This window comes from Camelus bactrianus, chromosome 9 (genome assembly GCF_048773025.1).
Source record: "Camelus bactrianus isolate YW-2024 breed Bactrian camel chromosome 9, ASM4877302v1, whole genome shotgun sequence".
NCBI classification, from domain to species: domain Eukaryota; kingdom Metazoa; phylum Chordata; class Mammalia; order Artiodactyla; family Camelidae; genus Camelus; species Camelus bactrianus.
This window is the reverse complement of record NC_133547.1, coordinates 39,745,844-39,770,530: the sequence shown is the minus strand read 5'-3', so window position 1 is coordinate 39,770,530 and position 24,687 is coordinate 39,745,844. Positions and strand designations below refer to the sequence as shown.

The 24,687-nt window shown below is 47.5% G+C and overlaps 1 non-coding gene across 1 annotated transcript; it reads left to right on the top strand.

Annotated features, from left to right (window-relative positions):
• Positions 1 to 17,503: 17,503 nt before the first annotated feature.
• On the top strand, positions 17,504 to 17,575 carry TRNAN-GUU (transfer RNA asparagine (anticodon GUU)). Its single transcript has one exon. It is a non-coding gene; the product is annotated as a tRNA-Asn (tRNA).
• The last annotated feature ends 7,112 nt before the right edge of the window (positions 17,576 to 24,687 follow it).

The following is a 24,687-nucleotide window of genomic DNA, read 5'->3' as shown; positions in this document are numbered from 1 at the left end:
TTGGAAGCTGCCTGTGTAGAGAGGACGGGTTTAGTTAGGAGTGGTGGTCATGTTTGAAGGGGAGCTAAGGGCCTTGTCCCAACCTTGCACTTACCCCTCAGAAGGTGCACTGCTATTGTTTTAGATCGTATGTTCACATGGTGTGGGTCTGTGAGAGCTGGTGGAGGTGGCGGAATTGAGCCACCCTGTGGTACCAGCACAGCACTGCTCCCTGCAGGCAGCTTGGGTGGCAGGCACTGGGGAAGTCTCTGACTGGTCTGGGCCTGTGGGAACGAATAGAGCTAGAGAACATTACCCACAGAAGGTCCAAGGCCAGGCAATGAGCCTTTATAGGCGGGATGAAGGGGCATGGCTTCCCACTAGCTAGGAAGAACACAGTTCCCTAGGTGGATGGCTGATACCCAAGGATAGGATCCGAATGCTGTAGAGCTGTAAGACATCCTACAGGCCAAGGCATCCAAATTTCTGAGGCCCAGAGAGGTGAAGAGATTTCCCAAGGCCACTCATGGTGGAGCCATGAGCCTAGACAAGGAATTCAAGCATGATACCCACCCCAGAGCCCTCTGCCCTGAGACTCCACTATCTGGGAAGTCTTGTTGCTAAAAAGAAACAAAGGGGATTCTGGAAGTGTTTACTAGATCCAACCCAAAGAGCCTTAAGAACAATTAATTACCCAGGGAACTCAGAGGGGACAAGGTGGCTGCCCCAGGCCCCAGGTCAACAACAAACAGGCCACTGACCAGCCCAGACCCAACACAGTGATCTCCACTATTCCCAGCCACCCTTTCTTGCGCTCTCCTGAGTGCCTGGTGCTTCATCTACAGAACTTCAATCCTCACACCGGTTCTGCGAGGCAGCCACTACTCATCGTATTTTATAGATGAGAAAATGGGTACCAGGGGTGAAGTGAATTTTCCCAGATCACACAGCTAGTAAGTGCCAGAGCCAATATTTGAATCCAGGTCTGTTTGAAACCAAAGCATTTACTCTTTCCTCCACGCCCCCATGGCTTCTCTGGAGGCCTGGCATGAGTCTCTGGACTGAAGCCCTAAAGCTAATTCTATAGAAGTGGCCACTGTCTTCCAGGAAACAGCCTAAAACAAAATTAGATACACCTGAGTAAAGGGAAATCAAATTAAAACCTGTAAAGAGCAAAGTGATTTTTATCAAACCCTGTGCTGGCGTGTTGGCAAGATCACTGGTATCAGTCAAACCCTCTGGGATCAGGTAAATCCTGTCCCTGATCAGCATCCATGCCATTCCTGCAGGGGCCCAGCCCAGACTGACATGGCCACCTTCCAAGGATTTCACAAAGAACCAGAGAGAACTCGGGTTCATCAGAACAGGATTACAGAAACACCACTGGATTGGTCAGAAAACCTTGGTTCTATCTGGGCTCTATTCTACTGGTTGACAGTAAGACCTTGGCCTGTGAGTTGGCCATCTGTGTCTTAAAATGGGCAAAATTCTTTACTTCCCAGCTTGTCTAATAGAGATAGGAAACCTGTAACACATAGCCTGCTTTTCAGGGTTGAGGAAGCCTGTACAGTTACTCTGGCTGGCCAAAAACAACCAGTGTGGTGGCCTGCGGGCAAAATCCCCAGGCCCTGAGGCCCCTCCCAGAGAGCCTTTGGGAGAAGTGGCTGTAAGGAGACAGTGGACCCTATAGCATCTTCTCAGTTGCTGGAAGCCACCTTGGCTCAGGAGAGGAGGAACTCGCTAGCCTGGCCTGGAGGCAGCTGATAACAATGACAACAATAAGGTGATGATACTAGCTCTCGAGGGCCAGTCTGCGTTCTCATCAAACGACCTCAATAGGGGTTTGGGGGAGCTATTGACATTACATCTCCCCACCCCACCCTGCCCACGCCTCCTTTTAGAGCTTAGCTCAAGGAGGTGGGAAGGCCAAGGTGGAGAAACTGGGAGTGGTCCCACAAGCCAGGTCAGAGAGCCATGGTCGGCCTTGCTACATGCATACCCAGGAGCAGGCTCCCGTGAAGGGTCGAGGAGGGGCAGCTCTCTCCTCAGGATCGTGATGGGGCTCTTGGTGCTGAGGTCTGATTTCTCCACCCAGACTTGCTCCTTGGTGCAGCCCTGCCCTGCCCTGCCCATCAGCACCTCTTGACAACGTTATGTCCACCCCTACCCACCCTTTCCTGCCCCCTCAAGGTGAGACCTTGAAGTGGACCAAGTTTATCTTTCATTCATCCATCCACATATTCCATACTCTCTCGATTGCTTTTCATGTGCCCACACCCTGCTCCCTGGAGCCCCTCATCTGCTTAGTGGCACCCACTGCCCCCCTTCTCTGCTCTCTCTGCCTCTGTCAAGACCTGCTCTCACGAAAGAGGCTGATAATATCCATTCACACTGATAGCAGCTTAATGTGTTCTCTCTCCCAGGAATATTAACAATTTAACAGGGAACAAAGGGAAAGAAGCTGGATGTTGGGATTCCAGCATCAACCAGGGGTGTCCCTGAGAGCCTACAAACACTGGCCTCACCCCACAGGATGCCGACACAGCGCCCTCCCTGCACCCACCACCACCCACATGGACTCCCAACCCTCCCCACGTGGAGAGCTGGCTCACAGCTGGGACCTCCCCACCGCAACGCAGCTCCCGGCTGTCCAGAGCTCCCTGTGCCCACGCCAGCCCTGGCTGCTCCCCAGACAGCCACCCCCTGCCCGCCATCTGCGGCCAGGCTGAGAGGCTGCAAAGGGAGTTGGAGGAAAGCAGAGGTGAAAGCCTTTCCATTCCCTTTATTCCCCCACAGTCTGGCCTACACCCCCTGCCAGGAGCCAAGATCCGACAGTATATTCAGCCTGCAGCTGCCACTGGTCATGTGAGCCCATTGCTAGGTTACAGGGACCCAAAAATAAATCCTTCCCAACCAGATTAGAAACTGGGGGCCTTGGATGAACCAGGCTCAAAAGAGTGACAGGAACACCCACAGTGCATGTGCAGGCCAGGCCTGCTATGAGACGGGGGAGCCTTCCCCGTGCTACCCACCCCCCATCTATCAGCTGGGGCTCCATGCTGGACCCCTGAAGAAAAATTCCCAGAGAGCTGCCGGGCCTTTGGTGGTTGCACGATAAGCAGGTCTATGGACAGAGTCGCCCTTCCTCACTAGCACCAGGGGCTGCTGGGGCAATACTCCCCTGTCTGTTTTTCCCATCCAACCTCCTCGGCATTGGCCTGCCCCTGCAAAAGCCCGCCCCACCCCCGGTGTACCTGCAGAGCACCATTGACCGTTTGCTCTGTGGCCTGAGGGGCAATCCATGCCAGGAGTCCTTTTCCAGACTCGGGCAGGGAAGGCGACCTAGCAGTAGACCTAGAACCAGGCACATTCACAGGAGAGATTTCACAACCATCCTTTGAGTTAGTTTCAATACCTCCATTTACACATGTGGAAACTGAGGCTCAGAGAGGTTAACTGACTTTCTCAGAGCCATGAAGCTGAGCAGCTGGGATTTGAATCCCAGATCTGTATTGACTAAATCTGGGGATGGGATAAGGAAGAAGACAGGGAAGCACAGCGAAGGAAGTGGGGTGGTCCCTGAAAACTCTTCCCTAGGGCCTGATAACCTACCCCGGGCACCTTACCTTGAATGGGGGTGTTGTCTCTCTCTGCTCCCCACCTCCACATCCTCTGAGACAGCACAGCTGACCCAGGCCACATGTCTCCTTCTTCATGGCGTTGGACTCTGTCACCTCTGGTACAGAACCTTAGATGGGAGTCATTCCTGGTGCTCAGGCCTGAGGGGGGTCTCCATCAATCAGTACCCCTCTACTTCAGAACCTTGACCTGGAGTCAGAGCTGAAAGGGTCATAAGAGGTCAGGTAACTATTTTACAAATGAATAGGCCCAGAGAGGGGGAGTAACTTGCCCAAGGCTACACAGCTAGAGGGCAAAAGACAAGTGACCAGAATCCGATCCTCCAGATCCCTACCCACCCCCTTTTTCTGCCCGTTACCAAATACAGTTGAGAGACCATCACACCTGGCACTGGGGCAAACCTGAAGTTCCCCTAATACCAGGCTCTTTACCTCAACCCACGATATCTCCAAGGCCTCACCACCACCACCGCCCTGACCTGCCTGTTCTCTTCTTTAAAGTACTCCTCCTCCCCAGGCAAAGGTCTGAGTGTCCCCTCAGAGGATCCCCACTCACCTCTCTGTACAGTCCTTGCCTCCCCACTCTGATCCAATTCTGTAGTCACCTGAAATCTCTGAGTGTGCTGTTCCCACCTTCTTCAGCCCCCAGCAGCCCAAACTGCAGGCTTCATGTCACTTGATTGTTTATTGAGCACCTACTATACGAAAAGCTCTGTTTAGGGGGTGAGAGAGAGGGTTACAAAGGAACATTGCCCTCTTGGTGCTTACAATCTAAAATGGTGACAAAGCTGGTTATAAGCTTCAGAGGAGAGTCAAGGTGCTGTGGAGATTCAAAGGAAAAAGAGAACCCACTCCCTCAGGAAATCTGGGAAGGCTTCATGAAGGAAGTGGCATGGGTCTTAGAGGAGGCATAGGGTTTTAACTGTGAGTAACTGAAAGAGAAGAGTTCAGGTGGAAGGAGCAAGCCTAGCAAAAACATGGAGACAGGCAGGTCTACGGACTATCAGGGCACTGTGAGTTGTCCACTTTGACTGAAAAATAATCTATGTGTAGGGAAGAAGTGAGACTAGAGAACTTGACTGGCTGGACTGTGGAAGGCCTGGTAAATCAGACTGAAAAGAGCACAGTAAAATGTTTTGAACAGGTAAATACAGGGCCATAGATGCCACCATCTCCCATCTTTAAGTGAGTCAGTTGATAAGTATTTATTGAACCCACAAGTTCCAGAGTGAGAGGTTGAACTTGAGGCTGGGAATTTTCTTTGTCATTCAAGCCTAAAGAGAAGAGAACAAACATATAGGTCATCAAGGAGATAGTCCCTGTGAACCTATGACAGAGTGAACTCAGGAAAGGGGCCGTCAGAGATGAAGTGATGGAGAGACCAAATGATACTTATGCGTCCCAGGTGGGGATCTCATGTGTGACTTGCATGTCCATTCTGTGGAGGTCGAGAAGGGTGGAGTGGTAACTTGAGTGCCTGGAAATTCTCCCTTCCAGATTCATGGTGTCATAAGAAGCTGCCCAGCCTCATCTGCAGGGACAGGACACCCTGGACCACCCAGCTTCTCCTTCCAGCACAGGCTGCCCAGCTGCCCAGCTCATGGCCAGGTTCTGGGCTCTGATTTAAGAACAGAGCTGTGCTGGATTTCCCAAATTGGGGTCCACAGAGCAGTCCCAGCAGTGCCTGGTCTCTGACTCTAGGGGGCACCCCTGCTCTACATCTCTGGGACAGTCCCTACTGAAAGATGTGTACTCAGCCCTGCCAACCCCGCTGAGTTCTAGGGTAACCTGACCCTTCATTTGCCAGGCTGGGCATAGTTGGGCGCAGGGATACAGGACCTGTGGCCTCTTTCCCTGACATTCTCTTTTCTTCCAAAGTCCTCTCCACGCATTCCTGACCCACCTAAAAACAAGACCCACACCCCATTCAACTCTCACACCCCTTTGTCCAAGGAAGGGCCAGACTCTCAGACCCAGAGCTCCTTAGGGATGGAGAGATGGCTTGTGATTGGCCCTTGGAGGCAATTGTCACCCCTCACCTACCTACCTGAGGACTCTCCTGGAGAATGGTGTGTGAAAGCTTGGTCTCTCAGATGACCTAGCCTGGAGGGGTAGCACTGGAGGGTCTAAATCAGCCCTGGGGACAGGTGTCCCTGGATGGTGAAGACCTGGGCAGATGGGAAGACACCAACTACTCCATTTCGGGGCCTCTAGGCTGCTCTGACATTCAGAAGACACAAGGGGGCAGTGTTGGCCACAGAGCTGCAAAGAGTCAACAGCCCTTTCCAGCTAGAGGTTTCTCACTTGCAAACCCCCACTGGCTTCATCTTCCTAGGGAACCTGCTGTCTTGAGGGCCCTGACTTTTCACCTTTTTGACCCTCCACAATCTCGGCTTAGAGGGCCAGGCAAGAGGGCCAAGGGTCCCAACAGAAAATCCCTCCCACTCCTAGGAGGTGGTTAGGAAGAGATGGGCAGGCTGGCATCCTAGAAGGAGCACTGAACTCAGGGTCCAGAGGCTGCATCTGCATAAGTGAGCAGTGCTCCTCTCCCCATTTCCCTGAGCCCCAGCTCCAAATGAGAGTCGGACTAGGCCTGTCGGCGCTCTCTGAGGTCCTTTGCTGCTCTAGATTTTGAGTGTGAATCAGCAGCTGCTATCCTCAAGTGGCTTCTCTTCCCAGGGCTCTGACAGTTTGAGAGATTCAGGGCCTGGGGGCAGGGGGCGGGTGCAGGGAATAGCAGTGGGCACTTCTGTTCTCCACAAACCAGGTCATTCCTCTGGGAACCACAGTCAGAAAGAGATTCAGCCCTAGGGCTGGGAAGGGGCCCAGGAAAGGATGACCAGTGTTGGCTGAGTCCCAGAAAGACCCCACTAAGGGGCTCCATCTGACTGGTTTTTATGTGACTGTGTGGATGTTAGGAGGGCTGGAGGATGTGAACAATGTTGCCTCCCAGGTCTGGGCTACCCAGACTGAGCAGCCCCAGAGTGGAGGCTGCAGAAAGCCTAGACCCTTTCCAGCCTTTTCACTCCAGAGCCCCCAACAGTCACCTTCTCTCCTTCTCCCCATGTTGCTCTGATTCCTGCTTCCAGCCCATACCCTCATCCCCAGAAAGCAGAGCCCACAGCCTGGATTCTCGGAAGAGTCCCTGCCTGGCCTTCCCATCTCTGGACTCCCCCACCCACACCCCCTCCCTCCAGATCAGCTCTGCTCCCTGTGCCTCTTTGACCCCAGGCAATCTCTCCTGACTCCCATCATTTATATCATGTCCCTGGACATGCTCTGCTCGACACCTCAGCTTCCCTGACGGGCATCTGATCCAGCACCTTGGCCTTGACCCTACTCAGCATAGGGTGTGTACTGCTTCTTGTATTCCATCTTCTCTTTCTTCCCTGATGGCCCCGTTTCTCCCTTTTCTGTCTCTTACTTGGCTTCCTTCCTTTGATCTCTCTCATCTGCTCTCCCTGTCCTGTTCTCAGAGCTCTCCAAGTCTCAGAGCCTCTCTGCCCTGGGCCTCTGCTCCCCCACCGCTCTGTTTCTTTGCCTCAGTGTCCACCTTTCCTTTTCCATCTCTCCCTCCACCCTCACTTCCTCCTCTGCAGCGAGTACATTGAGAATTGGATCCATCCCTCCATGGACTGAGAGTATAAATAGCAGAGGGAGGCTGGGCTAGGAGCCAAACTTGCTATGAGCCTCCTCCTTGCAGCCCCAGGCTTGGGCATCTAGGACTAGTTATGAGGAGGGTCCCGGGCAGGGTTTCCAGGGCAGGGAGTTGGAGGGCTGGGATTGAAAGCCACTGTACAGAGTGGCCAACCAAGGCAGAGAGAGGGATGTGACAGGAAGCTGGGGACCTGGGGTGTCACGTGCAGGCCAGGTTCTCCCCACCAGCCTATCCACCTCCACTAACACGGTTATGGAGTCCCTACTTGTGCTGTTAGAGAAGGAGCTCTGGGTCAGAAGACTCCCCAGGGCCACTCGATGGCCCTGCCCCCTCCTCCAGGGCACAGATGCGTGGGCCCAGGTGGCTGCCAGCAGACGGCAGCTGGGGACTGGAGTGGAAGTGGTGCCCTCAGGAAACAGGCCACACTCTCACCCTAGCCAGCTCTTCGGCCTAATTAGAGACCAGAATGGGCATTGATTGTCCCTGAGCTCATTATGTCACAGCTGGGGAACAGCTGGCCAGTTTTTTCCAGGCCATTAGCTGCGCCATGAAGTGGAGAGAGGGAGGGGGCGTGCGAGCAGGATCAATACCCCGTCTGTCTGTCGGGGAAGCGCCTGGTGGCTGCCCGCTTTGGCACTCTGGGCTGCGCTTCTCTCCGGGTTGGGCTGCAGGGGCTGAGCTCCTCCGAGTTCACACACAAAAGCTCAGCTCCATCCAGCCTGGAGGCTGAAGACAGACTCTGACTTGCGGCTTCTGGGCTGATCTTGATCTGGCCCACCGGCACCCCCTGAATTTTCTCTCTCAGGGGATTAGAAGGGCAGGAAAGGGGTTCAGGTTACCCACGTGGGTCTCAGAGGAGACCTTAAAAGTCCAGCTTCTCCCCACCCCCACAGCAAGATGACACCTAAGGCAGCTGTTCCTGCTGGCCTGGGGCCACCTCTCTGTGCCCCTGGGCCAGCTGGCTTGGGTTTCCTGTGGGGATGGGGAGATGGGAGAGGATGCTCCGACCCTTGGGGAGTGGTGGGTGGTGGAAGGAGGGAGGGGGAAGAGATGGTAGTTCTCACTTTCTTTCTCCCTCTCCCTGGTCTGGTAAGCAGGTCAGCTGGGCAGGACTTAAGACAGGAGGAAAACTGCCCGGCTGCCGACCCTAGGAGGCCCACAGTCAGAGGGGACTTCAGCTTTAATGAACCAGCTTTTTACTTATGGATTTAGGAAGTGTTGAGGCCTCCAAAATACCCCAAGCCACGCTCTTCTTTTTACAGAAGGAGAAAGCAAACTCTACCGTGCCTTAAGCTGTATATGCCTGGCTGATTGCAGTCAGTGCTTCACTTTAGTTCTCTCTGTTCCTTTCCTGTTTGTTCTATATGGAATTCTAATGCAGCCCCGACGTCTCTCAGACACATGTCCTCAGGCCACTGGTGGAGGCCTTACCAACAGTAGAGTTGGGGGAGGTACCAGGCTCCCTTCCATCCTGCCCCCACCCCTACCACCCCAGCACCACCATGGGTCCCAGTGCTGGGTCCCTGGGCAGTTTCCCTACCCCACGGAACAGAGGCCAGGCTGTGCAGTGCCCTCTGCTCCCCAAACATCCTGCCCTAGCCTCTGTTTCCAGAATCAGCAGTTAACTGAGCCCGGGAGTTGGAAGGCCTGGGTTGCAGACTTGCGTTCCTTCTAGGCTCGGCTCCGGCCCTGAAGAGCTGGCAGACTGCTATGACTAGAAGTGCACAAAGGGCGGAAGGTCCCTTGAAATGTACTCCTCTCATTACAGACGAGGAAACTGTCCCAGAGAGGAGAAACGATTTGCTCAAGGACACCCAGTTGGGCAGAGCAGATTTGAGCCCGGGCTTGCCAACTCCCAGGTGGTCAGTGTTGGTTCTATTCCACCACAGGGCCTTGGCTCTAAGTTCCAAAAGCCACAGCTCAAGGTCTAGTGGCTCACCCTTGACCCATCCAGCATGTCCCACTAATCTAACAAACCCAGAGTGCACCCTCTTCCTCAGGCCTCTCAGAGCAGAGGGGGCACCTGGGACCAGTCCGAATGCACCTTGGTCACCAGCGCTGCCAGCACCTCCCCTTTCTCCTGAGAGCCTCCGTCAGCTCTGGAGCGGCTGCTACCAAGGGATCTGGTGGAGTGGAGACCGGCTAGGCTCTGCTGTGTCTGATGTTGATCCATTGGTCTGTCTGGGTCCAAGAGGTGCCGAGGGCAGAGGGAGCCTGCTGATAACCTGGCACTGCTGAACCTCGTCCAGCCTGACTCACAGGGATGGAGTGAATTAGAAGAAATTAAATATCGCTCCTTCTGCTGGAGCTATGAGGAAAGAAATGTCTACCTGGACTTAAAGATGACACGGCCACTGGCCTCAGAATCTGAAAGGGCCTCTAAATGAGTTCCTGGGGCCGGCTTCCTGGGGCCATCGGCAGGATAGCCTCACCCTTACTGTCTCCTCCTTTGGCTCCAGAACAGGGGGTGACAGCCTTAAGCATCAGGGGCTAAGATGCTGAATCCCTATGGTTCCAGCTGGAATGTGGGGGGAAGGGGTGGCCAGACAGCCTAGGGAGCGAACCCTAACATAGGGTGCTTTGGGTGGGGATCTTGTGGCAGAAGAGCTCTGAGGCCCAGGGCACAGGAAGCCGTCCCCCTGAGGTCGGAAAGGGAGCGAGGGAGGCGCCGGGGACAAACCATCTCCCGTCCTGACGAGGAGAGCCAATGGCAGAGTCCTGGCTGGGTGTCCCACGGGTGCCATAGATTAGCCCTGTGGATTGGGGCAGGTCCTGGGCCCTCTGGCTTTTAGACTTTTCTGATCTGTGACAAGATGCAGAGAGTAATATTTGCCTCACAGGTCGCTGTAGCTTTAAGGCTCACAGAGGGGAATGTCCTCCAAGTGAGGCTTTGGAAAGTGTATAAAACAGGAATGATGGTTTTCATTACCCCACACTGCTGTCTGTCAGCTCCACTGTGGGACGCATGGCATTAGGACCCTGATTCCTAAGTTGCCAGAGAATGATTTGTATCACAACATTGTATACACAAATATTTTTGTCAGGAGTGACAGAAGCAAAGGGCCTCTCCTTCTAGAGGGGACTACCCAGGCCCCACTAGCAGAGGTTTATGAACCTATAACAGCATCCCTCAGTCCCCACAGGGTCTCTCTGCTCACGGAGAATGCGCCTAAAATTGAAGCTTCGGGGCGTGAGTGTGTGCACACACATGTGCACACACAGACGCACGCACCCTGGCAATCCTGTGGCTCTGACATCAGCTGTCCCCCTTCCCAGGTGCTGGGCCTCCTCGCTTCTCAGTCCACGAAGGGAGTAATCTCTGAGAATAACAACGTTGCGATGGTAACGGGATGAGGAGCTAAGAGATGTCAGGACTGAAGGGACAATTTTGCATTCATTAGTTGTAGCTTTCTGGGAGAGATACTACTGATGATTTATATTTGGTATCATGTTTTAGGACTTACAAAAGACTGTCACATACATTACTATTTAAGCCACGTGGTACTCTTAGGAGACACATACTATTATCTGAGGCTCAGAAAGGTGAAGGGCCTTTTTCCAGATCACTCAACTGGTAGGTGAAGAGATCAGGACCCAGTCTAGGTCATTGTTCCCAAACCCTGTTTGCTTTCTATGACATTTTACTGCTTCTCACCTCCCGCTAACTTCCTCCTCTCACCAAGTGTCTCTCCTGCCTGAGCCCGAAGGCACAGATGTTCTGTATCCTATGCATTATACAGTCTTTTATAACTTTTTATTTTGAAATAACTTCAAACCTACAAAAAAGTTGTGAAAAGGGTACAAAGAACTTCTATATTATTTTTTCACCAAGTTCCTCAATTTGTTTTAGGTTTCAAATTTTACCCCACTTGCCTCAATTCAAGCATTGCCTCCATCCCTCCCTCCCTTTCCCATCCCTCTCATATATATGTTATTTCTGCCCATTAGCTCTTAACACCCCAGTAAACATTTCCTACAAACAAGGGCATTCTCCCACATAACTACAGTACAACGTGACAATCAGGAAACTAACGTTGTTACAAAACCATCCTCTTCTCTAGAGACCTCATTCAAATGTCACTGATTGCCCTATTAACATTGTTTACAGGTCCAGGATCCAGTCTAGGATCATGGTTGCATTTAGTTGTCTTGTCTTTTTAGTCCCCTTCAATCTGGACCAGTTCCTTGGTCTTTCCTTGCCTTGATAGTTCATGATTTTGATCTTTTTGAAGAATACAGTCCAGTTATTTTGTAGAATGGCCCTCAGTTTGGGTTTGGCTGATGTTTCCTTATGAGTGATTCTGGTTATGCATTTTTGGTTAGGAATGCTACAGAAATGATGCTGTGTTCTTAGCTTATCTCCACAAGAGGCACACAATGTTGGTTTGTCCTGTATAGGGGGTGCTAACTTTTATCAGTTGTTTGGGATCAAGTCAGCCAGTTTCTCCACTGTAAATTTGATTGTAAGTATTGTGTGCTCATCAATTAATAAGCATTTGTGAGGAGATACTTTGAAACCATGTAAATATATTCTGCATCCATAAATAATGCCATTTGCAGCAACATGGATGGACCTAGAGATCGACATTCTAAGTGAAGTAAGCCAGAAAGAGAAGGAAAAATACCATATGATATCACTTATATGTGGAATCTAAAAAAAAGAAAGAAAAAAAAGGACACTATGAACTCATCTACAAAACGGAAACAGACTCACAGACATAGGAAACAATCTTATGGTTACCGGGGGAAGGGGGTGGGAAAGGATAAATTTGGGAGTTTAAGATTTGCAAATGTTTGCCACTATATATAAAAATAGATTTTAAAAAAGTTTCTTCTGTATAGCACAGGGAACTATATTCAGTATCTTGTAATAACTTTTAATGAAAAAGAATATGGAAACAAATATATGTATGTATATGCATGACTGGGACATGGTGCTGTACACCAGAAACTGATACATTATAATGGACTGTATTTCAATAAAAAGTTTTTTTTTCATCCACAGGTTTTAGCACCCATTGATGATTTTTGCCTAAGTCATTTATTACTATGATGGCTGCCAAATGGTAATTTTCTAATTTCATCTCTTTTCTGTATTTATCAATTGGTATTCTAATGTAAGTGCCTTCTCTTCTTCCCATGTATTTATTTATATCTGTATCAACTCATCCATTCCTACTTTATTCAGTGGATTACTATACTGAACACTAGTACTAAAATTATTTACTTTGATGCCTAAATTGTTCCAGACTAGACCTGTGGGTGTCCCTTCAATATGGATTATGTCTCCTCTTGACATCTTCCTATTATTCTCTTAGTATTTCCTTACTTTCTAGCACAAGGAGAGGCTCTGGCTTCATCTAGGCTTATCAGTCCTGGTTCTTTTTAGTGGAAAATGGTATTTAGAAGCTAGGATCTGAGTGATTGGTGTGTTCACTGCCTTTGGAGTATCATTGTACCTAGGACCTCTCAGCAGACAGAGCTAGAAGTATATATGTACACACACACACACACACACACACACACACACACTCTACATCTATTTATCAATGTTAAAAACATGAATTCAAACTAATTGCCCCAATTCTGATGGTTTATTTCCTTTCCATAAGCAAAACTCCTTTCACTAACCATGAGAAACAAAGCTCCCATTATCTTCAATATATTGTCTATTTTCTCAAGTCCTCTACTTACCATCAGTCTCCCAGCCATACAGGCATCTTCTCTGCCCCAGGCTCACCAGACATGCTGGTTGCACTGGCCAAATTTTGGCCCCAGTCCCACTGACCACATCCACTGTGCTAGCTGAATCCTCCATCCACATCAAAGGGAAAGAGGAGAGGAAGGGCACATTCTATAATTTTTTAAAGGTTTGGACTTATTGAAGTTTGTCTTCATCACATATTGATATCAATTCCACAGTTATCCAGACACTTGTTATATAATCTAAAGATAGCTGTTCCAATAACAGAGCATTTTTAGATATTTCTAATAGATTAATAGGGCCAGTATTTATGAAGTTATTTCTAGATTAATTTGAAAAACAGATTATAATAGTGTGTGTTCTGCATTTTTAAAGCTTTCTCATAATCTGTTTACCTATTTTATATTCACGCTAACTTTGTAAAGATGACAAAAGTAGAGACCCTCTGCCCTACTGATAAATTCGGGAACAAAATTTCAAAGAAGATATGTTGTTTACCAAATCATTTCCTTTTACCTCCCAGGTTCAAGCTTGACTACATTTCCCAGCCTCCCCTGCAATCAGGTGTGGTCATATGACTGAGCTGTGGAATGTGGCCAGAAGTGATGAATGCCATTTCCAGACCTGTAAAACCTTCCACACCACTCTGCGTGCTCCCTGCCTCTTTTGCATTTGCTGTCTGAATATAAAGGATCCAGTAGTGGATTCCAAAGCCTGTAGCAGTTAGCAGAGCTACAAGATGAACAGTTCTGAATCCCTGAGACACCCTGTGGAAGGCCATCAACTGGACATCAACATTAAACTGTTATGTGTGTGTGATATCGACTTGTGTACTGTATTGACACTGAGACTTGGGGGTTATCAGTCACATTAGTTAGCTCACCCTAACTATACAGAAAGTAGATGAATTGCCCAAGTTTATCCTTTAGAAGTGATAAAGCATCATGTTGAATGTGACCTTCTGATTCCTACCTGAGGTCTCTTCCCATCAGATCAGACCAGGTTGCATGCACCTGATACCTCAGGAGGCTGTAACCCTATTTTTCAGAAACGTTCACTATTCTAAAAGCGACATTTTCCTCCTTAGCCCAAGCATGACACTAGCCCCACCTTTTCTCCCTTCCTCTTTCCCAAGGGGACTATGGCCCAGGTTTGCTCTTTCATGGATTCATCTTCATCAGATGAAAAACCTGACTTTGCTAGCACCTGACCTCTGGCAGGAGACTGACCCACCCTTTAAAGGTGAGTCTCCCCAGTGAGAGGGGACAGCCCTTCAGTTTTCCACAAGATAACTCTGTGGTTGGTGATGAGCTGGTGACAGGACCCAGAGTCTGAGGATGGTCCAAAAGGCATGGGGCACAAGTTGATTTCTTCCTCTGACACAGGAGGCCAGCAGCAGTTACTTGTCACCTCCACATCCTGGCTATTCATAGGCTCATAGCTACTGGTTCAGCAATCAGCACAGCCCAGGCTACTAGAAACTTAAATCTTCCTGAGGATGATGTTCCTCACCTTCCTCTCTCCAGGAAAGACAAATTTCTAAGACTGAGGGGGTTAGAGAAATTGGGTCAAGCAGGTGGGAAAAGTGGAGAACAATGCAATAATGTTGGGGAAAGGAAAACAGCCTGGAGATGTGAACATGAGAGGCCTTGGGAGCTCTCCTAATATCACAGTCTAAATTTCAGAGTTAGAGTCACAGAGTCATATTTCTAAAGTTAGGCAAAGCTCCAAGGTTTTCCTAATCTTTTCATAGAGAAATGCCTAACCCTAATTTTATAGAAAGGGAATTGAGGACCTGAGTGATTAAGGAGCATGTCCGAGGTCACAGAGGTAGGACTAGACTCCAGACCTCTCCAGTCCCAGATCAGCATTCTCAGCACTTTCTCTACTCTGCTTGCAGGCCTGATGGGAACCACTCAGTTCAAGCAGTTGGAGTAGCAGATGTAATTAGGATCCTGAGTGCTGGAGAGTATGGTCCCTGTGGACACATCTCTCTATGACCTTGGCCAATCCCCAAGACTGCCTGAAAGCCTTTCCCTGCTTCTATGAGAAGCCAGCTCCCGTCACCCACCAGGAGAAGCAGGAGTGGGAACATCTCCACTTAGAACTCCAGAGCATCTGGGAAGGGAAGTGTCTCCAGACTGGAAAGGCATGGAAATTTCCCTGCACCCAGAAGCATGCTTGGAATAGTATCAGCTGCCACATCACCACTCCAGCCCGGCCTTGTTAGCGAGGCAAGCCGCAATCAGGAGATAATTAGCTTGCTGTTATTTATTTCCCGCACTAATCAGCAGCCCACTGCTTGCACAGTGGAGAGGGCTCCCGCCCCCAGAGCCGTGGGGGTTCTCAGGGACCTTTAGTTACCAGCCAGGAAACAAGTAGCAGAAGACAAAGGGCTGGGGAGATGAAAAGAGGGAGGAGGATATCCGACTGCAGGACCTAGGCGCTGCGCTGCCGGCTTCTGCACAGCGCACAGATCCCCGGGGAGAGGCGGCCGGCTGGGGATCACCAGGAGCCCCAGGCAGCCCACATGCACTTCGTTTTGTTCTTGGGGTTGGGCTTTGGTCGATAAAGGGCGGCTGGCGTTCAGCTCCCTGTTCTGCCTCACTGCAGTCAAATTGCCTTTTTCCAAGGCGACTCTCAAAAAAAAAAGATGACATTTATCAAAGCCTGCTGAGTGGTGACCTTGGTGGGAGGGAGAGAGGGCGGGTGTACTGTCTGTGGAAGCAGGCAAAGAAAATGAGGGAAACCTGGAGGGAAGTTAATGCTTTCAAACCTCAAAGTTGTTGGAACAGTCATGGGGAGATGGCTCTAGGTTTGAGGACGTGCTCAATCGCACCCTCTCTTGGCCCCTTCCTCACCCTCACCAGTACAGCCTCACTGGCAGTCCCTGCCTGTCTGGCCCAAACAGTAGACTGAAGATGCTCCATGCAAATAATAACCCCGGGGAAGGGCTCAGACCTATGACTTGTTAACTTTGCAAAACATAGGACCTTAGGATCAGTAGCAGTTCCAGAATTTCTGTATAGGGCAGGCTAACAGGCTGCCATTTGGTTGGAAGGCAGGGAGTGCGGAAGCTGGAAGACTTGCACTAAAGGTAAGTTTGCATAGCAAGTACATTGCTTGTTGTTGTTGTTGTTTTTTAACATGTATTGTATATCTGTCTGGAGGGTGTGGATAAAGCCCTCCCAAGCCACTTCTTAGCCTCACCGCTGCACAGAATCTCAGAGTTGGAAGAGAACTTAGGGGTCAGCCTTGGGCCCGCCACAGGACTTCTCCACAAGTCTTCTCCCTTATCTTCTTGGGCCTCCTACGCTCTTTACACACAGGCTCTTATAACACCTGCCACCATGCATTGTGACCATCTGTGTCTCAGTTTCCTTCACCAAACCATGGCACTTGAGAACAAACACAGTTTCTTATGTATCTGTCTTCGTATTTCACTCTTCTGCTCCTAAACACTCACAGGGATTCTTGCTATATGTGCATGGGGGTATGTATGATTGAATGAACAAATGAAGGGACATCTGTGCAAAGCAGTCATTCAGGCCCTGCTTGAACACTTCCTGTGATAGGGAGTTCAATATCTCAAGATGGAAAAGATCCATTATTGGACAGTTGAAATGTCAGAAAATGTTTCTGGACATGGAATGGAAATCAGCTTCTCTGACACTTCTACCCAGTAGAACAGTTCTTCCCTCTAGACGCCCAGAAGAACAGAGGTATTCAATCTAGGATTCCATGGGTAAGCCCTTATGAGATCCCTGCCCCCAAGAAATGTGTGTAAAATTGTGTGTCTGCCCATGTGCTTAGGGGTAGGGAATCCATCGTTTCACAAAGGAGTCTGTATTACCAAATTTTAGAGCCATACTTCGTTTACTCCCTCTTCCTCAGGAAATATATGCTAGACAAACCAAGAGTCCTCAAAATGCTTACTTTTTAAGATTTTCCCTCCTTACTTTTCCAAAGAGAGTAAAACCCCAAGTTGTTATGTATCTCTTTTTACAGGAGCATTATTTTATCCTTTATTTTAAATACAATTTTGAAAAGTAACTTTCTATTTACAGTTATTACAAAATATTGGATATTCCCCATGTTGTACAGGACAACCTTGAGCCTACCTTACAAGTCGTTATGTATCTTGAGCAAAACTAGCTCTGCCACTCTAATCACAGATGATTGGATGAGGATTAATTCACATACTGAAGTTAACCATGTACAGGTGGGGCACACAGGAGGCCAAAGGAAAGAGCTTCATGGAAATTCTAATTGAAAAGGTGCTCCATGTTGGATGATAGCAATTTGACTCATTCAAAGCCTCTTCTTGGGGAAGTAAACATCCTGGTGGTAACCACAGAAGGTGGATAACTTTTGAGTTGCAAGTCTCTTTCTGCCATTCAAACTACTTTTCAATTCTCCAAGCCTGGGAATCACTGGGCTCATAGTGACTATAGCTAATAAGACAACTCCCTAGCTACAATAAACCTCCGTGGGGCCTGCAATAAATCTCTCATCCTGGGGGTGGGGGGTATAGCTCAGTGGCAGAGTGCTTGCTTGTTATGCACAAGGTCCTGGGTTAAATCCCCAGTACTTCCATTAAGGGGAAAAAAGCCTCTCTTCTCCTGAAACCTATTAGGTATGATTCTTTGCCGTTCCAAGGATTCTAATACACAATCCTTCAACTTTCAAGTGGTTATTTGGCTTCCTCCCAAAGTAAAAGGTCCTCATTGCTAAGTCATCCCTCATGTATGAGCTACCAAAGTTCACATACCTTTTCATTAAATCCTGACAAAAATCCTAGAATCATGGTTCTTAAATTTAGGGGTGGGGGTGTACAAAGATTCACTCAGCTTCACCTTAAACATAGATTCCCAAGACCCAATATCCAGAGGTTCTAAACAAGTCTTAGAACTTAGGGGCTGGGGAAGGGGCTTGAAATCCATCTTTTAAACAAGTTCCTTGGAGATTCTGATGTAAGCAGTCTGAAGCCCACACAGGAACACTGCCTTCAATATCAAAATGCCTCTTAGACTCTTCTCCCAAAAGTTCTAATTCAGTGGATCAGGAGCTCTGGAATTTGTACTTTTAATGGGGCAGGTATCATAACATCCATTTTATCTGTGAGAAAATTGAGGCTCAGAGTAATTTATTCACAGTCATACAAATTGTTGATGACAGAGGTGAGACTATCCAGTTTTCTCGGCACTCAGTCCAATGCTCCTTCTACTGGGCCACAAAGGCCATACCACCAACGCAGAGTCCTGAACATAACAGGCAACTGATGGATGTTTGTTAAATTGAATAGACTCTACATAGGTTCTAGAGGGAAGAAACCACTTCTATAAAGTGTATTTGTATCCTGCTCTACCAAGCCTCACCCCAAGGCCCATAACACAGTGGTCTGCCCTCAGCTCAACAGATGTTTGTGAGAGGATGCATTATGGCATGATTACTGGACTGTGTACCACTCTAACAACTACCTCTGGCTGTGCTCCAGACTGTAAATGAGCTGTCCAGAACTGAACTTGATACATCAGTGATGGTCTGACCCAAACCGACTACAGCAGGAGTTCCTCTGCTCATGTTTCTACAGGAACGGCTGCCTGTTCTGGGGAGCCGGACACGGCCCCTCCTGCTGGTCTGGCGTGTACCCTCATGGAACTAATAGGGACTGACTGCTCTGTTACTGGCCCTGGGCCTCCTTACTCCTTCAGCCTCTACTGTGGCTTTCTAATCCTAGCCTCTCATTCATCAACACTTAGAACTCTGTTGTGCCCATAAACTTGGCCACTTTCCCCCAATGCTATGTGCTTTGCACTGCTCCTGGAAGTGTTATGGTGCATTGAAAAGAACCCTGAACAAGGATGAAGGGCACAGCCCACTCCTACCTCCCCACGTTTCCAGAGTGCCTACTGCATGTCAGAAACTCTGCTAGGTCCATGAACTTATTAAATACTCAAACCAGCCCCACTAGGTAGATATGCCTGTTTTACAGGTTAAGTACCTGGTTCAAGTTACCCAGCGAGTGGCAGAGCCACGACTTGATCCTAAGAAGCCTGGCTCCAGAGACTCTAAACCACAAAGCTACTCTCCTCCAGGTTAACTCAGCTCTGCCATGAGCCAGCTTGTGAACTTGACTGTGAAGGTATCTTCGAGGGCTGGCAGTCTAAACCTCTCTCATTATAGGTAAGGACCAGACCAGCTAACATTATGACTGGCCTGAGAAGAGGCTAAAAACAGAGTAAGTGGTTGAAGAGTGGAAACATCAAACATAAATGAATAAACAAGGACTCAAAAAGTATGATTAGAGGGAAAAGCTCTATTAATTCAAAGAGTTAGTCAAATGGTCTTAGATAAGGGAGAAAAAGCCTTAATGATGGGTTTAACATTTAGTTTAACTATAATCCTTTCCAAAATCATAGAAGCACTGACTTCCTAAACTGGAATATTAACTCCAAATACAATACAAACTAGTTAAGGATTCATATGCTATGAACTAGCTTAGAAGTCTCACATTAGTTAAAATTTAGTTTTAAATATAAAGCCTTTCAAAATCAAAAGAGAGGGTTGCATGTACAGGAAAAGAAAACATTTTCAGACTTATGACAAAACCTCTTAAAGAAAAAAACACCAAACTCCTTTTGGAGGCACTTCTGGTTATCCAGGCTCATAGGCAGGTGCTCCAAAGGAATCTTATCTGTAACAGTGTTTTGGAACAAATGTTTTCCGTCTCTGAGACGTCCAGTCAGTTACAGGCTGACTGAGGTGGTGGAACCCCCTCCCCTAAAGGCTAAAATAACATTTTGAACTATAAATTTAAAAAAAACTTTTTTCTTCAGTCTTTTTTCTTGGTTGGGGGGAGGTAATTATGTTTATTTATTTATTAAATGGAAGTGCTGGAGATTGAACCCAGGACCTCGTGCATGCTAAGCACGCACTCTACCACTGAGTTATACTCACCCTGCACCATGAATTTATTTATCAGCAACATTTCAAAGACACACCTATCTGATGGCTCAGTACAGGACTATTTTGAGATGTCCATACGTGGGTGTCAAAAGTGAAGAAAGTGTTCATGATTTAGCCATCAAGAACAATCACCTCTTTGGGAGCAGAATAACCCTGACCAAGAGCATGAGCGACAGATTTTATTAGGTGCCTTCAGAATTATTTGACAAACCTGAAGATCCCAGGAATCTGAAAGGTGATTATGGCACCCCTCCACCCACACCACTGACTCCTCTTCTACCCCTGGTTAGTATCCACATCCTTGTGGCATCTGCTTCCAGAAAGTGTACAGGACCGAGGTGAAAAAGAGTAAGGAGTAGCAAAAAGGGAGCTGGATGTCAGTTGTCCAAAAAGTGGACATATTTGTCTCCTGGACAGTAAATAATAGGTGAGCATGCTAAATGGCAAGTTAAAAGGTTAAAAGGGTCAGTGAACTGAGTGATGGTTTATGGAGGTGAAGGTGGGAGGATGGCAAAAGGAATCCTCCAGACTGATCACCTTCAGGGACAAACCAAAAATGGAAACATGGATGAACTGCTAGATATAGAAATGGCTCAACCCAATGGTAAGGACTTAAATTTCAACTCTTTAAGCAATACTAACAAAGGACTCATTTTTATTGCTACCCCTCCCAGAAATAGCTTCATTTTGGAGCCCTGTCTTTTTGGAGATACTCCAAGAACTACAAAAAATGCGCTGATAGTAGTAGTACCACTTGGGTTCTCCACAAAATGCAAAAATATTTTTAAAATCCAAATTTTTTAATTAAAAAAAATTTTAATGGCGGTCCTGGGAATTGAACCCAGGACCTCATGTATGCTAAGCTCTACCACTGAGCTATTACCCTCCCCCAATTAATTTAAATTTTTTAAAAATTTGTAAAATTTTTAAATTGTAAAAGCCTAGAGAGTGAGAGCTTGAAAATATAAGTGAATGTACTCAACAGGCAATACCCTAGAATGTGGGAAAAAGGCAGATAGTTGTGCAAGGTGGTCTGTACATATGTGAACATCAAGATCAGGGATCTCCTAACTCTTATGGAGAAAACTAGGTTTTTTTTAAAAGATAATACTTGTAAGTGATAAAGTCCTTTCACAACTGTTAGGTCATTTGATCCCCCAAATAATCCTATTAAATAAATAAGCTTAGGTGCTATTATCATTCCCATTTTATAGCTAATGGAGATTTAGTAAAACAAAGTGAAATATGGAAAGTCACATAGCCCAGTATACAGCTGTGACTTGTCCAAGCCCAAACACTGTGCTCCATCCTTACCCTTCGTATGGTGGTTCAAGATGGCTGTTCTTTTGCTCTCTGTACATCCCATGCTCAGCCAGCCCTGGCTTCACTCACATGACTATCCCATCCTCTTAGTTACAGGGCTTAATCAGTAACTGCCTACCTGCTTGCCCCCTTCCCCAGCTGCTAGTTTCCTAGTAATTCATGAGCCAACCTGATGTCAACCCCTCCATAAATGGTAGCCTTCTTCTCTCCCGAGTATAGAAGATTGCTGTCATATCCTGCCCGCGGTACATGGTGGGCTGTTGTTCCAGGACATTTTGCTTCAGACATGTAAGATCCCCTATCCAATAAGCCACTGACGTTCCTGTCACTGTCTCCAGGCTCTTTCTTTGGTCTTAAGGCTGGGCAATTCCAAGGCTTGCAGCCCAACACCCCTATACCAGGCATTGAGACTAACATATAATGAATGTGCTAATGTAATGCAATTATTAATTAATGAATTAATTCAACAAACATATTTTAATGCCTATTAGGGGCCAGACTGAGGGTAAGTCCCTGCTCTTAAGGAGATTACAGTCTAAAGGGGAAACAGATATGTAAACAGACAAAATCATAGATGAAAAATTCTATAAGGACATATCTACAACGTGAAATGGAATACTAGAAAGAAACACCTAAATGTGCCCAGCAAATTAGGCTACGCGGTCCTAAAATAAGGGTAGGCAGCTGTGTGGAGTCTTTAGAAAGGAGTCAAAAGGTAACTTCCTAATAGGGTGTCTTTCTCCAACTCTGACCGTAGTGGTCAGTACTAATTATTGAGAAACAAACAAACAAACAAAACCACTTCAAGTATGAAAAGAATCAACCCATCCAGCCTCATAACCTGATAGACATATCCAACCCCTTTTGCTCAAAAGCTGAGCTGAACAAACAACCTTACAAATTGTATTTAGGAATACTGGGTTGATCCATTCCAGCAAGAGGAAATAAATGCCCACTATAAATAACCTGTTGCTATTTATCCTGCCAAGGTCTTTTGTTGTTGTTGTTGTGAATTAATAGATTGTTGTTCTGGTCTAGAAAGCAGCTGTGGGAGAGTTATTATGAGTCAATTCTTTACACCAGAGCCGTTCAGTGGAACTTTCTGTGACTATGTTCAATAGGGTAGATAGCCAAATGTGGCTATTGAGCATCTGAAATGTGGCTGGGGCAACTAAGGAAGTGATTTTTAATGTTATTTAATTTTAATTAATTTAAATGGCCACATGTAGCTAGTTGCTACTGATCTGGACAACACAGCTCTATGCCCTTGGTAGTCAAAGTGTAGTCTGTGGATCAGCAGTGCCTGCATCACCTTATTAGCTTGTTAGACATGCAGAATCTCAGGCCCTACCCTAGACCTACTGATTCAGAATCTGCACATTAACAAGATCTCCAGCTTATCTGTATGCACATTAAAATTTGAAAATGACAAGGTTACTTCTGGATGGGGGAGGCAGGGAAGGGAAATGACTGAGGAGCATATTCGTGGTGACCTCTTCAAATTGCAGACACCCACATTTGAAATTGGTGTCCAGCATAAGAGGCTTTCTTCTTTCTTTGAGTCTGTCTCTTATCCATCCCTTAAACATAGCAGAAAGGGGAAAGTGAGAGAAAGGAGAGAGCCTGGAACACGGGGTCTATGGAAAGTTAGTATAGGAAATGGGAGTGGGGGGTGAAAAGCATGTTTCTCAGAGATACAAAATAAAATGATGAAATTTCCTTGATAACTACTGAATATGGATAATGGGTATATGGGAGTTTATTGTACTATTTTCTCCACTTTTGTGTATGTTTGAAGTTTTTCAAAATTGAAAACTAGATGGGATTTCAGAGATGATGTGTATAACAGCCAGCCTTCAAGATGGCCCCCAATGACCAGCTCCTCCTGGTAGTCATACCTTTGTGTAGTCTCTCTCCATACTGAATCAGGGTTGGTCCATGTGACCAAAGTGGAGGTGACAGGTGTGACCTCAGAGAGCTAGGTCACTTGGCTTCTGCTTGTTCTCTCCTGGATTTCTTGCTCTGAGGGAAGTCAGCTACCATGCTGTTAGGGCGCTCAGTCTTGTGGAGAGGCTCGTATGGAGCTGGGGCATCCTGCCTACAGCCAGCCAGTCATATGAGAGCCATGTAAGTGAGCCTTCCATTGACTGTAGCTTCATTGGATTGCAATTGCATGGGAGACCTCCAGTCCAGAACTGCCTACCAAGCTGCTCCTGAATCTCTGACCAACAGAAACTGTGAAAGACAATAAATGTATATTATTGTATTAAACCACTGAGCTTTGGGGTTGTTTGTTATGCTGCAATAGAGAACTGATGCAATGTGATTTCAAGATTTCCCATTCCCTGAATAACACCCCCCCCCCCACTTTATCAATGATGCCTGAAATGAACAGGAAAAGAAAGACCTTTTCACACTGTGCATAGGGTTAACATGCTAAAACCACTTGAAGAGATAATACATTCACTTAAATTCATGGTAAAACATATGTAACAGATATAAATTCTTTCCTTTTAAAACTCCTAGCAGGCTAATGTATTGAGACATTAATTTCAGTCTTGCTCTTGCTATTGTAAGAGATTAGAAAGAATAAAAAGCTAATTTCTCCCTCACAGTCCGCCATCCCAAGAACAGTTAAAGTCTTGAAATATAAGGTCTAGGCTCTTTTTAGGTCCCCTTCTCCCCATGCGCAACCAACCAAAACACACACTGGTTAACAGTGTTTCAGGAACCACCCTAAAGAAGACAATCCCCCACTCCCTTCATTTTGAGGATGGAGAAACTATGCTCCAAATGCTCCATGAGGGAAGGGGAAAGAGCTGATACTGGTTTAGAAGAGGGCAAGTAGCCAGGCCTAATAGACAAATGATTTCCCCCAGGCTGGGAAGGATTTTGGAGTTTCCAGGAATGGAAACTTGTCCCTGGATTGTGTGTGTGTGCGTGTGCGTGAAGGAAAGGGAGAGGGAGAGAGAGAGAGATTGCTTCACAGGGTGTCTGGGGAAGTGGGATCCCGGCGCCGGGGCACGCATCAAAAATCTCCCCCTTACCCCTACTACTGCCCAACCAGCTTTCCGTGGTATCCCAAGGGTCGTGGAATAGTAGCATCAAGACTGAAAAAAAAGGCATTTCTCCAAATCTTTCCCCCAAATTTTGGGGCGTCACAGTCCTAGAAAGAGGGGAGGGGGAACCTCAGAACGTGACTAATGAATTTCCCGCCAACATTGACAGGCGGGAGCTGAGCCAGATTTCTCTAACTTGTAAAATTAGAAGACACGTGACGCGTCTTGGCCCGGAGTCAGTAGCAGCGAATTCACTTCAGTTAGACCTACTTTTCCTGAGAGCGGATTTGGTAGGTAGAAGGGTGGCGGGTGAAGGAGATGGAAGAAGGTGGGGCCAAAGTCCCCCTCCTGCCAGTT